Here is a 21,408-nt window from a genome sequence, read left to right as displayed (position 1 = left end):
AGCACTCGGAAGGGAGCTGGTCTTGCACAAGTGAGGCAGCCCCGGCAGCTTTCTTCCTAAAACTGAAAGGGTAACAACTGGAGATGTTACCTAACAACATCATCCCTCTCCAAATTTCCTTATATGATGCGCATTCTGCAAGTTTTATGAATCATTACTTTTAAAATAGAATTGAATATAGTTTATTCTTGTATATTTCTGAAACTGTTTGCTCAAAATCACTACTTTTTAGGCACACACCAACCACTCTGTTTGCTAAGCCCTTCCTCCCCCCTTCAGTAATTTCTGGTGCACTTCTAGCTCTTTTTGCTTTCCTTATCACATTTTTTCTGCCACCTGAGGGAACTTTTCAGTAGGCGCTACGTCTGCCCTACTACAGAGGGCTAATGGAGTTGTGAAATCCTGACTCAATGAAGTCAAAGGAAGCTGCTATATCTTTCAATGAGATCAGGACTTCAGCTCAGAAGAGTACTCGAGGATTCAACTTACAGTGTTTTTGGTAGAAATCCTGTCTATGCCTGCTCCTGAACAGGGARTATAAGAAGGATACAATGTGAAACCAATGCCAAACAATGAATGAACTAGACATAGCTGTTAGTGATCACTCAATAACYTGTGGTTTCAAACTAGGACAAAGTATTGTGTTTATAGGCAAGGATCAGAAAAAATCAGACTAGTACTAGGAAACAACAGAAAAAACGTTAGAATTAATTTACTGAAAATACGTCTGTCTGTGATGTGATGACTTTAGACATAGATGTGATTAATTCTATCATTCTTGTTTTGTTGTAATTCTGACACTCAGAAATGCCAAGGTCCAAAGCTCACTGTGAAGCAAAAAGAGKCAGTGGTGATCCAGTGGATATGACTGAGTAAATAAGACAAATCCTGAGCATTTTAAATAAGCTCAGTCACTGTATCCCCTGAAATATTCTACATTGAACATAGTGATTTTGAAATCATTGTGAAGATGTCTAAAACAGAAGAATTGATCTTTCTACTTTTCGCTGTGTGAAAACAAACCTATTTTTAATAAGAAATTTAACTGTGCATCAAATAACCGTAAATGATTTTAAAATAAGAACATATACATAAACCATTTATTTTCTTAGGAAGTACCKCTTCTTATTTGTTTTGTTTTGAGGGCACTATCAGATACAAACTACTACAGTTGAACAAAGTGAAGCTGTTCAATAGTGTCCAGAATATAACCATTTAACTGTGCAAGGAATAATTTCCTATAAGCCTATTTAAATCTTTAACATTTTTGATATGAGAAATGTCAAAGTAGTACAGGCTCTTGAAGCCAAACTTAAACCTGGTAGAAAACAGCATGAGATTTTTTTCTCCATTTAATATTTCTTGTTGCAGGCTAATGATTTAAAGGAAGGCCACGAGGGCTAATGAACACATGGTGGGACTTTATATAGGATATCAAAGCTGACATGACCCAGATATGTCTAGCTCTAGTATCATAACTTAGATTAGAAAAAAAAATACTACTCTCTAGTTCAWTTGCCGTAAGCTTAAAATACAAAAGTGGTCAATGAAAGTCACCCTTCTCCTGTTTGAAAAAAAAATGCCTTTCTGAACAGCTGACTGTGCACCTGGAAATGTGAGGCTATCTGTGGGAAATTCATATAACTCTAGTTAATGGAAATACAGATTGTCCATCGATTTTTCACCTTYATGCAGCAGGTAGTAGTAGGCATGATCAAAGACTGAAATACTATGAATAATAAAACTGAAGTAACAGTAGATTTGCCAATTTTTGACAATCAGTGAGATACTTTTACATTCAGTATTAGTTATAATGTTATTCTCTTCTCTAAGAAGGGTTGATCCCTGTCACATTTTGAGTGTTTCCTGCAGTAACAATTTTCCAACAGAAGATCCTGAAACAAGTTTTGATAGCTGTGTGGGCCAAATATACAACTTATTTAGGGGTCAAAATAGCTCTGGGGATTTTAGTAGGTCGCTCTCTGGTCTTTACAGGGGCCTGGCTGAAACTTTGACTTCCTGGAGCACTGAGGTTGATATTCCTCTGAGCTATCACAGGATTGTCTAAAGTGAGGTATATTTCTCTACATAGCTTTTTCCCCAAAATAATTGCTCTTAAGAGCTGAACATATGAGATGACTTTGCCTGAATGAAGTTCTGAGCAACCTGATGAGAAAAATCCTGAAAAACAGAGCTCAGATAAATAGTTTCTTTCAGGTTCACCTCTGTTTCCCATAAAATAAGCATTGTCCAAGACTAAGGCTTTCGTTCAAGTGATTCCTCTCTCTACCAAATTTATATTGCCATATACACACCTATATAGTTGCAGTGATATATATAATATATAACTATATATACTATGTATACTATAAATATATATACACTATGGATACTATCTAAAAGGTATATATACTATATATCTTTTCCAAAGATTCAGGCCTGAAGCTCTGATTCAGGAATGGCTACTTTGAAAAAAGGACTGAATCCTTGAAGCCTTCTCTTTTTCTCTCTTCCATTCTTTTCCTTACTACAGTGAATAAACTGAGTATTTATTTAGACATATTATTTTGTGATGTGTTTGTCTGATCTTTTATATAAGCTTCCTGCTGTAAAAACAGTAGCCTTTATTTTCTTGAAAGCATTTTTCTGGTCTCAATCATTGCCAAAATACTTGTCAGATTTGCTGTGATTTGGGTATCTCTTCAGTCTGTGGTGTTTAGGAAACTGTTCAAAAATTCATTATCTGAATAGGTTAAGTTGTGTGTCACAAAAACTAAAATATTAGTAGAAAACTGTGGAAATGGGTTCTTATTTGGTTAAAAACAGAGGAAAAGAATGCTGCTGAACCCAAGAAGCTCCAGCAGGATAAGGGAGCATTTAGAAGGAACCACTGCATATGCTTTGTGAGCATGGAGGCTTTGTGCCTCCGTGTTCACGATGCCAACGGTGGAGCTGTTCCCCTAGAAAGTGTTGTGATCAGCCTCCCAGTTGTCAAGTGGCTCATACATATTRCTCCCATCCATGACTGCCTATACGCAGGCTCTTAGCGATACTGTGAGTGGAGTCTTAGRGCCTTAACTCACATGTTCCAATAGATAGAGTAGCAAAAATGTTTTCAGCATCCGTGCACTAAAACTGAATCCATTAGTCCAGCATTCAGATTCTTGCCTCAGCTACAGGAGCTCTAAGGTACATAAGCCAAGTTATATCACCTACCAAACTAAGAATATCATTTTCCTACATCTTTGGGACCTTGGAAGAGTAAAAACAATTACAAATTATTATGAGAAATATCAAGGATCAATTAAATTCCTAAACACACACTCCTAAATATACTCCTAAAGCAGTAGACTTCAACTTTTCTAACCATGCTCTTGTCCTGCAGTAACAATCACATGCCCATAGGCTCCACCACAATCTCAGCCCAATTTKGGAACTGCCATCAGTCCATATTGTAGATTTAACTGCACATTTTAGGTTGTTGACAGTTGTCTGCCTTCAGCAGAGTGTTCTGAATTTCATTTTCTTAGCAAGAAGGAAAAATAAAAATGTGTTTGATAGTTGTGTGAACTTCTGCTGAGTGTGTAGAAGTTGTCTGATGGTGGCATTTTGAAATAAGGGATTCATGTTGGAATGAAGAGTAGTCCTCAATTAATTTTACTGAGGTATGCTGTCAGATGTTTTGGTAAGTATATGCATTTCATATCATGCTTTTGGTACATATCAAAATTCCTAAGAACTCATGTAAATAACCATTTATTTCCAAAGTAGACACTGCATCCTAGGAAAGCATGTTTCGAACTGGGAGCTTTCGCATTCCTAACTGTAGCATTAATAAGGGAACTGTAACACAAGCTACAAGCAGCAAGCTGAAGGAAACTCCTTAAACTAGGTGCTTTGCATGGAAGAAGAAAGGCATAGATTTATGATTCCCCTCCATTAGCATCATTTATACAGCTATTTGGCTCCCCCCACGATCTATCAAATCAGATCTGTGTTTTGTATCCTCGTTGATAGCAATAGGCAGGATATCTGCTCACCCCGAAGAAATGTCCGGAAGTACATGCTGAACTATTATCCTCTCCCTCCCTCTCTCATACTCATTCTCTTCCCCCTCACAAACATACACATGATTTCCTGTCATTTATCTTTATTAATTCCTGTCGTCATTTATCTTTATTAACTCCTGTTTTCTCTTTTACTCCCTCCTACATTCCTTTTATATACATGTGTATATATATACATATACATATGTACATATATACATATATATATATATATATTTGAGCATATAAAATACCTGCAGTGGYTTGGCCCCTCTCCATATAGCAGACAGGACACTTTCAAAAAACCTCGCTTCCTAACAGATATATTTTCTTTCTTTGGTAATTGCACTCAAGAGAAAAGAAAATGTCTAGAATTGAATATAAAACAATGTAAGTGATATAAATGTGAACTCCTAAGGTGATGGTTGAATGGAAGAGTGTATACCAAAGTTAAATTTCAATTTATCATAGAGAAACGTCTGTGRAACAAAAAGCACTTACAAGGAGTGATATGAAGCCAAAAAATAAGAGGAAAGAAAGAAAATAACTCTGTTTTTAACAAGTTATTTAAAACTCTTCGAGGTGAAATTTTAATCTTTTTTCTCTTGAATAAATAATGCAATATGGCAAGGACACCTGAAAGCTGAAATAGAACTGTAGCCAAGCAGAAAATATATCTTTCATCATGAAAGAGATCCACCCACAGACAATAGTAGTAACAACTAATAAAATAAAGTTAGAACTCATAAAACACATAATTTCAGTCACAAATAATTGTAAAAATTGAAACAGAAGAATTGCTTACAGGAGGATTTTCATTCCTTTTCAACATATTTGCCATAAAAAGTTCCCACACACTAACTAAAAGCAGTACTTTTGTGGTTATTTTCCACACAGGAGGAGATAATTTTTCTGTAGGTTTGAAAAGGAAGCTCTGTTTGGGTGTTTTGGTTCAGCAATGAAATGAATGAACCAGTTCACCAGTTACCCCTTCACTACCATAGTATTTTTTCATATTGAGTATTATTTTATGTCTTTATCTGGCAGCAGGATGGATAATGTCACATAAAGAGAGAATAAAGAAATACCTAGAGAAGTCCGGGGTAATATACGCTTAAGTGGCAAGAACTGTTGCGCTGAGTTCATGAGCAGCACGCACCTTAATAGTCCTTCCTCCTTTTTAAAACTGCACTGACTCTCACCTGATTTTTTCATAGAATCATAGAATCACAGAATCACTAAGGTTGGAAGGGACCTCTGGAGAACATCTAGTCCAACCTCCCTGCTCAGCAGGGTCACCTACAGCATGTTACACAGGGTTGCATTCAGGCAGGCCTTGAAGATCTCCAGAGAAGGAGACTCCACAACCTCTCTGGGCAACCTGGTCCAGTGCTCCGTCACTCTCACAGGGAGGAAATTSCCCCTCACGGTCAGGCAGAATTTCCTGTGGTTCAGTTTTTGTCCATTGCCTCTTATCCTGTCACATGGGACAAGTGGAAAGAGTTTGTCCCCGTCCCCTTGACACCCTCCCTTCAGGTACTTGTACACACTGATAAGATCCCCCCTCAGTCTTCTCTTCCCCAGGCTGAAGAGGCCCAGCTCTCGCAGCCGTTCCTCACAGGGCAGACGCTCCAGCCCTCTGATCATCTTTGTAGCCCTACACTGGACTCTCTCCAGTAGCTCCATGTCTCTCTTGTCCTGGGGAGCCCAGAACTGGACACAGTCCTCGAGATGAGGCCTCCCCAGTGCTGAGTAGAGGGGCAGCATCACCTCGCTCGACCTGCTGGCAACACCCTTCCTAATGCACCCCAGGAGACCATTGGTCTTCTTGGCCACAAGGGCACATTGCTGCATCATGGTCAACTTGTCATCCACCAGCACTCCCAGGTCCTTCGCTGCAGAGCTGCTCTCGAGTAGGTCAACCCCCAGCTGGGTGACTGGTGCCTAGGGTTATTTTCCCCTAGGTGCAGGACTCTGCACTTGTCCTTGTTGAACCTCATGAGGTTCCCCACTGCCCAACTCTCCAGCCTGTCCAGGTCTCTCTGAATGGCAGCACAGCCCTCAGGTGTGTCAGCCACTCCTCCCAGCTTGGTACCATCAGCAAACTTGCTGAGGAGGCACTCTGTCCCCTCATCCAGGTCATTGATGGAGAAGTTGAACAGGATGGGACCCAGTACTGAGCCCTGGGGAACGCCACTAGCCACAGACCTCCAACTAGACTCCACGCCACCAATGACAACCCTCTGAGCTCTGCCTTTCAGCCAGTTCTCAATCCACCTCACTGTCCACTTGTTTAACCCACACTTCCTGATCTTATCTAGGAGGCAGTTGTGGGAAACAGTGTCAAAAGCCTTGCTGAAGTCAAGGTACACAATGTCCACTGCTCTGCCCTCATCTGTCCAGCTAGTCATTCTATCACAGAAGGCTATCAGATTGGTTAAGCAGGATTTCCCCTTGTTGAATCCATGCTGGCTACTCCTGATCACTTTCTTCTCCTCCATATGTCTGGAGATGACATCCAGAATGAGCTGTTCCATCACCTTTCCAGGGATGGAGGTGAGGCTGACCGGTGTATAATTGCCTGGGTCCTCCTTCTTGCCCTTTCTGAAGACTGCAGTGACATTGGCTTTCTTCCAGTCCTCAGGCACCTCTCCAGTTCTCCAGGACCTTTCAAAGATGATGGAGAGCGGCCTGACAACAACATCTGCCAGCTCCCTCAGTGCCCATGGATGCATCCCATCCAGGGCCATGGATTTGTGGATGTCTAGCCTGCCCTGAAGGTCTCTAATCCTATCCTCCTCAACCAAAGGAAAGTCTTCCCTTCTCCAGACTTTCTCCCTCATGTCCAGGCTCTGGGATTCATGGGCACTGTCCTTAGCAGTGAAGACTGAAGCAAAGAAGGCATTCAGTAATTCTGCCTTCTCTGTATCCCTTGTCACCAGGGCCCCCACCCCCACCCCACCAGGGCCCACATTTTCCTCAGTCCTCCTCTTGCTGCTGATGTATTTGAAGAAGCCCTTCCTGTTGTCCTTGACATCCCTTGCAAGATTCAATTCCAACTAGGCCTTGGCCTTCCTCGCCGCATCTCTACATACTCTTGACTGCATTCCTGTAATTCTCCCAAGTGGTCTGTCGCCTCTTCCACATTCTGTGTACTTTCTTCTTCTGTCTGAATTTGGCCAAGAGCTCCTTGCTCACCCATGCAGGTCTCCTACCCCTTTTGCTGCACTTCTTACTCATAGGGATGCACCGCTCTTGAGCTTGGAGGAAGTGATGTTCAAATACTAGCCAGCTCTCCTGGACCCCCCTTCCTTCTAGGGCCTTAACCCATGAGACTCCACCAATTAGGTCTCTGAAGAGCTCCAAGTACGCTCTCCTGAAGTCCAGGATTGCAATTCTGCTTGTTGCCTTACTTCTTTCCTGCAGGATCCTAAACTCCATCATCTCATGATCACTGCAGCCAAGGCTACCCCCAACCTTCATATCCCTAACCAATCCCTCTCTGTTGGTAAGGACAAGATCCAGCAGGACACCCTTCTTCGTAGGCTCCTCCACCATTTGTAATAAGAAGTTATCATCAATGCATTGCAGGAGCCTTCTGGGCTACTTGTGCCTTGCTGTGTTGTCCCTCCAGCAGATGTCAGGATGGTTGAAGTCCTCCATGAGAACCAGAGCCTGTGATCGTGAGGCTATTTCCAGCTGTGATTGCTCAGATTAAGCAACTGTAACTCCATTTCGGAGAGCAGGACATGGCAGGTAAGAACCAAAATCTTTTCCCTGTACAACACTGGAACAAGGCAAACACTTGAAAATGTCATGTTTTAAGGTCTGATTATATGCACATACACTCATTCCCATGCCTTTACACAGTATTAGTGAGTTTGACCAGGAACTTATACTTTTGTAGGACTTTGCACTATGATATTTTCTTTTCACTCCTGGAATGTACTGTGATACTAAGGATCGTACATTTAAGCAGTCTAGCCTCTCATGCATAAGTCTGTGAGGCAGGCAATGAAGGAGCAATTGTTTTTCTTAAGCAAAACCGAAGGAGTGATGCCACTGAATAAAGAAAGCTTGAATCAGGCACTGTGACTGATGAGCCATCAAAAATAAATACTTCATCAAAATACAAACAAATAGCTGGAATAGAAGAGTCTAGCAGAACAGAGAACAATTAGAGCTCACTATCTCTGTCAATATGAAAGATAACAAGAATACTAAAATAGTATTTTCTTCTGATCTTCAAAGACAGGATTATAGTGATAAGAAAAACAGAGGGACATAGCATGCCATGATGCACTTATTTGAATTAACAGCTTTTCCATAGCTTGGAAAGTACATAAAAAAAATGTTGATAATGATTACATTGCATGTGAAATTGAAATATAAAAGAAATGGTTTTGACTGTAGATATACAGAAGGGAAGTGAAACTATAGAACAGTTTGTGATTTGTTGAAAATTTGTTGAAAAGCCAGTCTTACAGTTTGGGGAGAGGTCTATCTCTCATAGAAATATAAGAGAGAAACCTGAGATCAACATGTTGTAGAATTGGATACACAGATGCCCTCATGATCCATGCTTCTAGAAACTTCACTTTCTGGAGAGTTATGGGGTCTATTAAAAGCTTTTATTTTATATTCCAGTCACAAAGACTTCTGAGGGATCCAGAATTAACCTCTATCAAGATGATTCCCGCAATAGAAGTCTCCTAGGTCAGGATGAAGTTTACGGAGGATGAACATGGTAAATTTAATTAAATATTCTGAATACCTCAAAAGAATAGATTTGAGGCAAAAGTGCTGTGTGCTCAAAATCAGATTTAGCAGTGCAGTTATTGCATATCATGTATGATGTGACAATCAGACAAATTAGGACAATGCCTGTCATGTTGGAAAGCAGAAAAAAATAGGGTGGATTTCTTAACCTCACATGAGTTTGGAAGTGCAAAGCCACTTTTGCAAACCGGAGAAATTGGACAGAAAAACTGTGTAGCAACGGACATAGAGTAGCTGAACTGCAACCCAAAAAAGCCAGTGAGGCATTTATTAATCCTAATTTATACACTACAAGTTGAATTCAGTTGCCCTAACACATGTACTTAGCAACCCTAGATTATCTGAGACATTCACCTGGTACACGTGATGCAGATACCTATGGGTGTCTCGCTTCTTTCCAAAGTAGCAGGTGGATGCCAAGCATATAGCCTACGAAATCACAAATGGCTTTAAACGTCTGGGTTTATCAATTCTGGCATGTTTGCCACAACATCATCATCAATGCTGAAAGAAAAATCATGACAGATATCCAATCTGTAGTTTTTAAAATGTAAATATATAAGAAATGGTACATTTTGCAGGAGTGTTGGTGATAAGCACACACTCAGGATTAAGTGTCAAACACTTTTTTCAAAAGATCAAATTAAGTGGAAGAGTACTGTGTCAAAACAACTCTGAAAGAGTTTGAAAGCTTTCAGAAATACTTAAGGGGTCAAACACCGCACCTTAGAGAACAGGAAGAGCTTGCTGCCCTGCAATTATGTTTCTAAGAAAGTTTTCATGTCCCAAAACAAAGGTCCTCAGAGGAACTGAATAGTCCTATTAAACTGGGAACTAGAAACAGGAGGAGAACCTAAAGTTTTCTCACTCTTACCTGATCACTACAGGGAAAAAAAGGATGGATCTCTGGTTTACTGCAAGTCAAAAAGAATGTATTTCAAATGCAGAATAGGAACATTTTTATTACATATAAGAGAAGTCATTTTAAAAGGTGTGGATGATACTAAGTAACTTCATATGTGAAATATATCAGCACAGCAGGATCTTAAAAAAAAAAAAAAAAAAAAAAAAAAAAAAAAACCACTCCCCAAAACTGACACTATAATCCTGGCAAATTTAACATTTCTTTGGAGAATGACTTTGGGGTTATGATAAGCACCTGAGCTGTTTCACTGGAAACTGTACCAAGCTACAAAACAGTAATTTTTATATAGCTGACTTAGCGAGAAACAGTAAAAAAGATCACCAGAGGCTCTGGGCAAGCTTCAAAAGACAACATGTTATCAGGTTAAATCAAAATGATCAAAAATACTAGTTCCGTGGAAAATAAATAAATAAAAAGAATGTGTAGAAGAGGTGTTATCAGCCAAAGAAGTTGTCTGTGTGGCTCATGACCCTTTGTCAGTACTTCAGCAAACAGAGCCAGAGAAAGGCAACCTTTCCAGGCACTGCTATGCGGACTGTGATTGCAGCATGGTTGCTGGCAATGCCCACACTCAGACACGACACTCTAGTTCTGCTTCTCAGAATGAAAGAAAAAGCACAGGGATTTCTGGAAACCATGGACTCAGTCAGACACTTGCACCATATTCATATATTCATCTCTTACACAGTGAGGCTATTGAAGGATGCTCAATGGACACTTGATGTAAATTTAAATGAAGTTTTTGAGAAATTGAAAATGTAATTAGATTTTCCAGTACTAAAGTACTGACTGAGAGTATTAAATAAAAGAACCACCAAATAAAGCTTGGCATTGTCCATTTACAAAAGTAGGATCAAACTGAAGACTGAAGTTGTGTGTTTCACAGCATTAAGTAAAACTTAGTCCATTTAAATAGAAGATTTGAATATAGTTCTTTGGTGTAATAGTTTTAATGCCTTTATTTACAGAAAGCCAACATTAGCTGAAAACAGTCCCAGGCCGTTTATTACTATTGCCTAGAAAAAATCATTAAAATTCCTCAATTAGCCTTCCTCTCAGTTCAGGCTAGAACTTAATGTCCTGTAGTTTGTTTAAGGAACCAAGACAGAAAGCTCTATAATGTTGAAGAAAAAAAAAAATACACCAAACAGAAAGCATGGTTGTTATGCAGATGTTAAAAAATCCGAGGACAAGATATGTTTTATAATTGGTTCATATAAACAGAGACAAAGGAATTTATCAAGATTTGTCATGGATACTAACCCACAAAGATCCTAATAGAGAGCACTGAGGAAATGAAGTCTCTAGAAAAGTATCTGTAATTTTATTCACACTATTTGAAATAGAAACAAGCGTATTAACATTAAAAATGTTAACTTATACCAGTTGCAGCTATTGTTTTCCTGGGTGACAAATACTGCGATTAAACAGGAGGCCATCAATGTTACATACATGGTTGCCAGAGACACTCTAGCTGGCATAAGTACTTCAGCTGACTAAGATGACAACCAAAACTGTGTGCCAAGCAAGACCTGGTCCAGCTTTCAGAAGAGGTTTGCTTGAGAAGAGCTCTTTAAGCATCACAGCAAGTCAAGATGTCTAACTCTACAGCAAAGCACTGAAAAAAAACCAGACCCTGTGACTGTAACAGTAGTGACATTTTAACAGTGATGCCCAAGTCCAAACGACAGCAGAAGCTCCTTGAGGCATTGACTATTGACTGCTAGAAAAATGTAATAACAGGTCAAAGTTCATAGGTCAATTTCAAACATCGGGAATTGAGTTTACTAAAAATTAAGACATTTTGTTAAAAAAAAAAAAAGTAGCTTTTCAGTAGTTGCATTATAAGGAATTTAGCTATGCAAGAAGAGGGATTCTGAAGGGCAGGCACTGCAAAAGCATGCTGCAGTGCCAAATAAGACATCAGTAAATAAGGGCTAGCTCTTTGAAGCAACTGATTTCTGGGGCCAGCAGCACTGTAGGCACAAAAAACTCAGTCCGACCAGTAGTTACTTATACTGACATATATACTACTTCTGCAACATACAGAGTTGCATAATTAGAAGGCCACTCTTCAGAAGGTATCTAAATTCTCCTATACTGCAGTCATGTAGCTTAGGTTTGCTTTGGATCTTACCTTGAAGAATTCCAGACCACTACAAAGATTAATTACATGCTCTGGCTTAATCAGAGTAGGCTATATTTTCCAGTGTCTGCAGACTTTATCATCCCTCTATTTCATTCTTTGTTCCAGCCTTTATTTTACAAAGTTACTGTATTGTAAACTCTTACTTCTCAGACTTGTTACATTTCTGTATGAATGAAAGCCTGTTCATATCTTAGTATATGTACAGCACTGTAAATTTGCACACGGGAATTAAAGAATATAGCTATTAAAATGCAGTTCAATATTCTGTTAAACACTGCTAATAACTCAACTAGTATGGCTATTGAGAAAGATTTGATTTGAACCTCAAGACTATCTTGCTGTGTATCAAGACAGTCTAATTAGGATCAAAACCATTAAAATATATAAAGGCAGTTAATTTAGAATATTTATGATAAATATGTTTTTTATATGGTTTCTTCTTCTTCTTTGCTATTCCATTTCTCAAGGAAATCAGCTGGTGTCAAACAAATCCTAGGTTTCTGTGGTATTTAAATATAAGATTTTCCTTACCTCTTCCAGAACTAGCAAGATCAAGTGATAGAAATAAGGAAATTTGATCCAGATTTTACTGTATACATTTCTTGTAAAATCAAAACCACCTGAAATTTACTTTTATAGCAGTCCAACCTTTTGCTTAAGAATATTGTTTCTAGACCAGTGTGTGAAGCTTACTCCAATTCTCTGAATATCAGAAAATATTTCAGTGTTCCCACCAGTAAACCAGTAATTATGATATTGTCATCCAACCTCTTTTACCTGATAATTTAGTCAAAATGGTTAATGTTAGATAAATTAGTTATGTGGAGTAATTCTTTTTGTTAATGGATGGTGAACAGTAACTTAAGAACTGATATAGGTCCAGATAGTTCTGTAATTTGTCTCTGATAGTATCCAGAGACAGATGTTTCAGGGAAAGATGCAAAGAAAGGCTTTAGTGCAAATCCACAGAATGACTTGCTCATAGCGAGTATTTATTACATTCCATTAGGACTTGTCTTATGTGCCTTAACAAATAGATTTATGTTATGTTTGATCAGATAAGTATTATCTGGAAGGACTGAGAAAGAGATTGTGACTTCCACCTTCTTTCGATTAATATCACAAAGTTCAACCTTTGTATTCCTGTTATAGGCACGTCTTGTCCTGGTGGRCGGTTTAACAAAAAGACAAGATAGATGGATTCTTTAATTAAAAAAGTTTAGGGGATAAAATTTGTGGTTCTTCCAAGTCACTTTTTTATTTGGGTAATTTTTCACAGCAAGGAGAATGGTTACAATGCATGTAACCATAACATATCTATATATGGTTACATATGGTTATGTAACCATAAACATATATAGATGTATGCTTTCACAAAGTACCATGCAGAAGTGCAAGCAAGAAATGTGCAATAAGCCCATTTGTGTTCCAAAACTATCTTTTTAGTACGGTGTTAGTTCCTCTTGATATTATTTCTTCTTAAAGGCATCCAGCAGAAAAGGTTCCTTTGAAAGGGAAACTCTGTACAGAACAGATTTAGTACCAACAAGGCAGCAAAAAATGTGATTTCATGAAGGAAGCTACAATGGCACTTTTGTGAATAACATTGCTGTAACGTATTCTTTCATAAGGAGAAAGTGGCTGAAACTGCTTGAAAAATTCAGACAAATTGAAAAAATATATATTATTTTCAGAGAGTAAAGAGAGGTTTTTTTTTTTCAAGACGATTTGCTGTAAAAAGTCAGCTATCTTTATAGAGATACAAAAGAGCCTCTTCCTCTACCTCCGTGAACACACTTCTCAGATGAACAATGCAAGGAGAACAAATGCAAACAAGATCATCTCTAGTCTTAAAACGATCCTTTCTTCTTAAAAAATGTCAATTTTGAAGCATTCAGGATTTTTGACTGAGGTGTCTTTAACTTAAGAAGACAGATATGTGGAGGAACAAACGGAAAATTTTCCTTAGAACTGTAAAATTCTTTCATTGTTTTGTGTCAGAATCTAAACCATATTTATTTATGTGGATTTTCTTTTTCTTTGCTGTATGTGTGATAAGAAAATGATATTAAATTTCCCCCCTCCTCCAAACTGAAGGTAAAATAAGGGAAAGAAATTAAAAAAGAGAGAGGTTATAGTATAATGTCTCCAAATATCATTTTTGTTCTTGACCAACTATGTCAAACACCTTTTACTCTGGATCAATGATTAGAAGTTATTACAATTTTACAGATGTTAAATCCAGGATATGAAATAAATCATCTCATTTCATACCAGTGGAGTATTCACATCACTGCAAATGGCACAAGTTTGCAGTTTCAGTACTCAGTTTAAACACTATTTTGACTGAATTACCTCTGCAGTTCCTCAATAAATTTTTTCTTCTTCTTTCTTGGTCTTCTCCTTAATGTGCACAGAACCATCTTTTTTGTATATGAAAGCCAAATTTTCAGCAGCCTAACAGAGCAAAACTGTCAATACCTTTCTATAGAGCCAATACATCAGTCAAGAGAACTTTTCAGTTTAAAGAGCCAGATCTCGTAAAAGAAACCTTAAGAAGCAAATGAGGGATAAATGAAATATTACCTGCTTCCCAAAGAATATCTAATGTCTATAAAAGCATTAGATATTTACTTTTAAGTTGCTATTTACAGATGTGCTTCTGAGCATGGCCAAAACTATTCTCTCTTTACAGGCCTGAGCAGCTCAGTGAAATGCATGATTTAGACCTAGTTATTAAAGACTCAATTCAGTTGCTTGCACACAAGTGTCTAGTGCCTTTTTGTGATGTTGTAGGATGCCATGACTTCCAGCCAGTGATCCAGAATTGTATCATGTGAACGGTGTATCATACTTGCCAGCTTTGTAATGGTCTCTAAAACCTAAGGCTTTGCAAGCGTCAGTAGACACCTATCCTGCAGATGACTGAATTAAGCCTTGGGGATTCAATTCATGCTTAGAACAGCTAAGTTTATCTATATATCTGTGTGTGTTGTATGAACCTGACTGAATCAAACTCTACGTGTCTAAACTTCCATTATAGTCAGGTGTCTCTACCTGATAGTAGCAAATACCCACTGATCAGCTGAATTCTTCTCTAGATGCCTTGATTGTACTGAGCAGTGTCATAACATAGATATCTGAAGTTTACTGAGGTGCCTAAAGTTATCCAAGGCTTGCCAAATATGACACAAGATGTATAAGAGACCCATGTCCATCTAGTCAGCCAACAGACGGGATATCCTAGTTTATCTAATGTAATAATAAATGCTTATATTAAGTAACTGGATCAAGTCAMAGATCTCCACTGGTTACAACAGGAGCTTGAATACCTAGCTCACATTTAGAATTTTGCATTTAGTCACCTGGTTTTAGTTACGTGTATCTAGGGCTGAAKCCCCTCCTAGTGGAGGGCTATCCCCTACAAGGGCTCACTGCAGTTGTCATTCCAAGGAAGGTTAATGCTTACCATCAGAAATAAGCTAGCCATAAAAGCTGTGGAGGCTGCCACATTCATTAACAATTTTTATGTTAGTGGTGGTGCTTCCTTTTCTGTCATCACATGGTATTCAAAATACCTGATCAGAAATCAGAAGTTGTAGGTTATTTCCATTCCTTTCCTGGAGAGATCTTCTTTTGCTTCACCTCCTAAGGAAATGCCCGGTAACCAAATTACAGGCTGTTATGGGCTGTGGCTGAGTCTGATGGACTTAGCTAGATCTCTGGCAAAATGTTACCAGTATGCAGCAAAGATTCACTGGGTACGTTAGAAAGAGAATGCACRAAGGGAGTTGGGGAGTGAGAAAGCCAAAATCTGGCTCCCATTTCCCAGCTCTGCATTTTATCCAGTGGGTGTATTCACACCAACTGTGAGTACATTAGCAAGACATAGGGAAAACTGTAACAATGTAGAAAGGAAAGTCATTTAGTAGCCCAGATCTTAAAGGTGTGGAAAAAAAAGTATCTATAARTGTGAACAGTTTTGAACTACTAAAAGGAAATAAAATACCTACCATGCTGAAAAGGAAATCAAAGAATCTTCAACGCAATTACCTAACAAAAAAGTGTTGGTTAATAAGTGTTTTAAATCCCAGCTTTTTAGAGTCTATTGCAGTTTGGCCTGAATGAAGCCATTATTAACTATATTTTGAAATCCTTCCATGTTTCTATCTCAAGTCAAAGCTCATTTTAAAAAGTGCAGTGGAGTTTTGAAATTGGAATTGGAGCTCAGTCTACAGCCTCATGCAAGGAGGCCTGACCATGTGAAGATATTCTGATTCAGTGGTTGAAGAAAAACACAATTAACAGTGCGGAGAAGTAGCTGCATATGCAAAACAATGTAGCACTCTACTAAATAGATAAAAAAAATAGCTGAGATATCTGTCTGACYGCCTGTCATCTGATCACCTGACCAGCTATCATCACAGCTTCCTCCTACTAGTCATATCACTTCCAAGAACATTGGGGCATATATCAAAGGTAACTGATGAAATTGGGCATAGAAGTTTAAAATCTTATAAAGCCTAGGTGAATCTGATGAATGTTCTGTGCATGTGAGTCCACATATTGCCCTTCCTAGCACAGACYGCTGAGTTTGCAATACTTTGTGAATCAGGAAATAAAAACACCTGGTTACAATTTACCACCATTTTCTTTGGCTGGGCTAAACAGCTAGTCTTGTGATCTTTTACTGCTCTTGAATTCCCTCATTAACTCTTTCAGACATACTTTTTATTACATTTTTTAAATCCATGACAATATAAGATGTCTGATACTATCACTGATTTATAAGGGCACTGTTTATTATAAAGGACCAGACACCTCAGCTTTCCCATGACACTATTTTAACTTGCAATAATATTGCAAGTAAATTAGGCCCAGGTTGTGCATTGTTCAGTATTGCATCTTAGGGCTACCAAGAGGTCATATACAGTGGGGTTGTGTGCTTTTTGTATCATGCATGCCTTACTGGGCTTGCAAATTCCTGATTGAAGGGGAAAATCTCTCCATCTATTGCTATCCTGCTTAGTTGACCAGAAAGACTAGTCATTGCAGTGCCACTTATCAGCACAATATTTCAAATTTAATCTTCCAAGGCTAACGCTTGCAATAGTCTCATAAAAACAAATGGATATTCACTTTGTGTAATTCCTTYAGTGAGATATTAATATTATAGTTCTGATTCTCAGTTACACTTGGAGACCTTCACGTTATGGAAACACTTCAGGGGCACAGAGCTTGGACCAGTCAATCAGAGGCCATTGGAAGCTCTGAGAAGCAACATATCAGTTAGAGCAATTCTGGTATTGTTAAAATTTTACTTTAAGGCAGAAGCAGGCTCCTTGCTCCTCTAGAGTACCAAGACAGTTTAATGCCATTTTGGCCTCATTTAGATCCCAGCTGCTTACAGAGAAAGCCTCTAAACTTACATCTTCAGTGTGACAATACCTACAGGGTGACAATTTCCTACAGGAGTAATTAATATGAAACAGTTTTTAAGGTCACAGTTATCTTTAAAGGAGTCTACAATACCCCCTCCACTCCTCCCTTGGGTTTTAGATAGGATGCTATGCAAAGAAAGCTACAGGAGGCTCTATAAAATCCTTTCAGCTAGTCTGAAGTAGACCACACTGAGCTAACACACTCATCTTCAACTGGGCTGATCAGAAGAGTCTGAGTTTATGCTATGGTGCACCACAATTGCTTCCATGAGCAAGAAGYCAAGAAGAAATCCTCTAGAAAGGCTATCCTGTCTGAAATATTTTATATATATTTTTATATTTTTTAATCAACCATTTTGTAACTCTGTGATTTYCTTCTCAGCACAGGGTTGGCAACTAAGTTTACAAACTCTCACAACATGCACAGCCAAGGAGGAAATCTGTGCTTGTGTAGTCAGTGATCAGTGTGTTCAGACAGACGAGGCCAAGGGACCTACTACTAGGCTAGCATTGTGTGCAATGGCAGAAAAGGATGGAGATGGTTAGATCAGTGGAGACTAGATGTTCTCYCATTTTACCATCACAGCCTCTAACTTTGCCAAAGAATATTGATACCTTGTGCTCACAGACTGTAAGGGAGACCCATTTTATATCTGTTGTATGTTTATATGCAAGTAATTAGAAATAAAGTTGCAGTCTACCTTTTAAAAATATTTTTGTGTTCATGTCTTATTTATTGGTATGCCTGAATTACTGAGTTCTACAATTTAAATAATTTGTATAAAAATGCACTTCCCTTGTCTCCTGTACATTTGATTAAATATTTCTTTTTTCTTGAACTATGTGAAGATAAACCTAGGATAACTGGTTTTCTTCTCTGTATCATTCGTTGTTGAATATATGTTCTCACTCATTTATTTTCTGAATAAAGTGACTTTCTTTTCAATATTTTCATTAGTTTCTCCTATTCTCTCTTCCATCTACTCCTATTTCTCTTCCATCTTTTTGAGATATGAATATCAGAAATGAATTTCACTGATTTCAAGTGAAACCTTTGACATTGCTTTGCCTGACACCCTCTACCTTCCTTAGTTTATGAAGAAACTCATTTCAGGATTATGTCTAAAGAAACAGAGGAAGTAAACTGATTAAAATAGATTATCGCTATGAATTCTGCTGATCTAAAAACATTCTAAATTACTGAAGGTATGCTAATTTTARTGGTCACATTTGTAAGTTGCAGTAGACAAATAAAATGCACTTGCTTTATTATGTCACTATTAAAATGTAAACCATTTAACTTCTCCAGACATATTTGTATGTGTTTATAATTTTTTTTCTCATGGATAAGAAGTAAATGTACCTTTTACTGAAGATACTGGAAATGGCCTATCARCATATCCTTACAATTAATTTTTCAGTAAGAAGTGAAAATGCACTAAGGCCATCCTGCACTTACTAAGTCTCCAGGGGACTCTCCAGCTTCATGTTAGTTTGGTATATTGCTGCACAATGGAAGTTTTGTCTCCCACTTTTGAGCCAATCTTATAATTACTTCAGTATCATTTTGAGGCCTGTGAGCTCCTCATTAAAGAGATGGAGAGTTCTCCTACCGATAATGATCCTCTGAGTGAGTTATCTGCAACATCATTAATGGAAAAGAATGGCTTTGTTTTACAGAAATAATTGGAAACATTGGCCACATGTGATAAAGTTGCATTCCATAATTATTTTGCCACATATGATGTAYGTCCTTTGTTTCCTATTATGCTTGTGGAGGCATACTCTCCTATATTTTATGGAGGTTGTGCAGAGCGCCTCTAATTTATACTTAACAGATGCTTTTTACTGAGYCTAATTTGTTTTTGTCAATAGGATGCCTACTTAGTATTGCTTAGCTTAGTTTAATGCTTACCTGATTTTCACAAACAGAATTTATTCTGGATTTATAACAAAGGTTACAGCTCACAGATAGAGTCCCTTGTCAGAACTCCAACAGAAGAATTTGTGTTTGAAGAAGTCAGATTGTCCGGTACTGCTTTTTTCTCTCTGTTATTCTGCCCAAGACACTGTGGCCCAGATGAGTAATACTATGCAYTATTTTTTCCTTAAATCACTAAGAAATTTAAATCCTTTCTGTTAAAATGCATTCACTTACACAASACCAAGCCTTCTTCTTACTAGCCATAAAAGTTCATTAGAAAATTACATTTATTTAAAAAGGAGAAGGATTGTGTGCTTTTATATAAAATCAGGAATGGAATAACACATATTCCTTTTTATGTTTCTTTACATCTTTAGTTCCTTGGTTGTTCAGTATAGATCTAATCATATTTTAGCAAAACAAGATAAAAAATTAGAGAGCAAAAGAACACATCTACTAATAATCAAGAACTTAATAAGTAAAGAAGCATAAACTAAGATCTTCTTCTGAACTTCAGTAAGAGAATGGAATATTCACAGAATCACAGAATGGTTGAGGTTGGAAGGGACCTCTGGAGAACATCTAGTCCAAGCCTCCTGCTCAAGCAGGGTCACCTAGAACATGTTAGACAGGATCGCATACAAGTGGATTTTGAATATCTCCAGAGAAGGAGACTCCACAACCTCTCTGGGCAACCTGTTCCAGTGCTCTGTCACTCTCACATTTTACTCAAAAATAGAATATTTTCTGTTAGAAAATAATCTTGTGATCCCACAGACAGAAAGGCAACATAGCTGAAGAAACTGCTGATCAACAAGGCCATCACTTGAATACTTATGGTATTGGTTGGATAGAACTTATTCTTTTAAGTAAATCTCTCCTTTGACAGATGAGTTTTTGTTTCGAAGCGAAGCGAAAGGATTATTCCAAAAATCTGAAAGTGGAGGGTCTATAAAGTTAAGTATTCAACCTGAGCTACTGCTCCAAGCTAATTCTACAGGCACTTCATGTAGGCATTTCATCCCTTTTAAAGTTAGATTTCYAAGACTATTGAGGGCAATGACTTTTTATCTTTCTGTATCAGCAACAGAGCTAAATACCTACCTGAACTAAAGCCTATCATATAGCTTTTAGATGGACTATATTAGACAAGATGAATCCTATCTCTCATGACTGTCCAGAACATTTCCTCTATGAGYCTTATTCTCCACTATTATGTACTACCCATAGTTGTTTGTATTAGAGAAAAATGGATATAATCRGTGTAATTGGTGGCACTAAATTGTGATGAAAGGATTTGGAAGGAAATAATACAGAGAACTCAGGAAAATTGAATCATTGTCTATACAAAACTAATTTTATTATGTTTTAATCCAAATGAAGACACTGATCATACTGATAATGTTGCTATTATTGGCAACCATATATGTGAGAATTCATGTTTGGAATAGAAAGAAATCTTTTTAATTTTAGTGGCATGGAGAAATAAAGTGGAAATGTCCTTTCTATAGGGAAAAAAAAAAGTGAAGAAGAATGTCAATTTAATTTCAGAGTATGTGATACTTTTATCTAATGGTAGACAGTCCTACAAATCTGCTGATACTAAAATGGGTTTCTTAATTRTTCTTTGAAGGACCATAATAAGTACAAAGATTATGCTGGCAGTTCAGCCCTTGCAGTGTTGTGATTTCTTCCTAATTCTGGGAAAAGCAACTTGCTTCAATCAGCAAATGTTTTTTCTGGCAATCACTTTCATGATCTGAATACAAGCAGTATCTGGATGATGCTGAAAGGTTACTTAAGCACAGCTAGTTAAACTCTCATAAAACRTACACAGTGGAGGTTAGGAGTCATAGTCACTGGTGATAGTTATATTAAGAAGATATATGGCAGTGAGAATTGAAATATCTTTAAAAGTAAAACAAATTTCTAGTCATTTAAAAGTTAACTTTCACTAGACAACCACTTTGCYTGGGAATAAAGAACTGCAACAGAGCATATCTAACATACATTATGTGTACCTTAACTGCTTCAGATTCAGTTAAGTGAGAGATGTGCTTCTTCATCCACAGCCTTTCCTTTCCCTTCTTCCTTCATTCTCCATGTCCCGGTTCCCATGAGAAAGTAATCCAGATGAACAGGTT

Source organism: Rhea americana, unplaced genomic scaffold (assembly GCF_003343005.1).
Source record: "Rhea americana isolate MKP2758 unplaced genomic scaffold, rheAme1 scaffold_121, whole genome shotgun sequence".
Classification (NCBI taxonomy): domain Eukaryota; kingdom Metazoa; phylum Chordata; class Aves; order Rheiformes; family Rheidae; genus Rhea; species Rhea americana.
The sequence above is the reverse complement of the archived record's forward strand: the minus strand, read 5'-3'. Positions refer to the sequence as shown.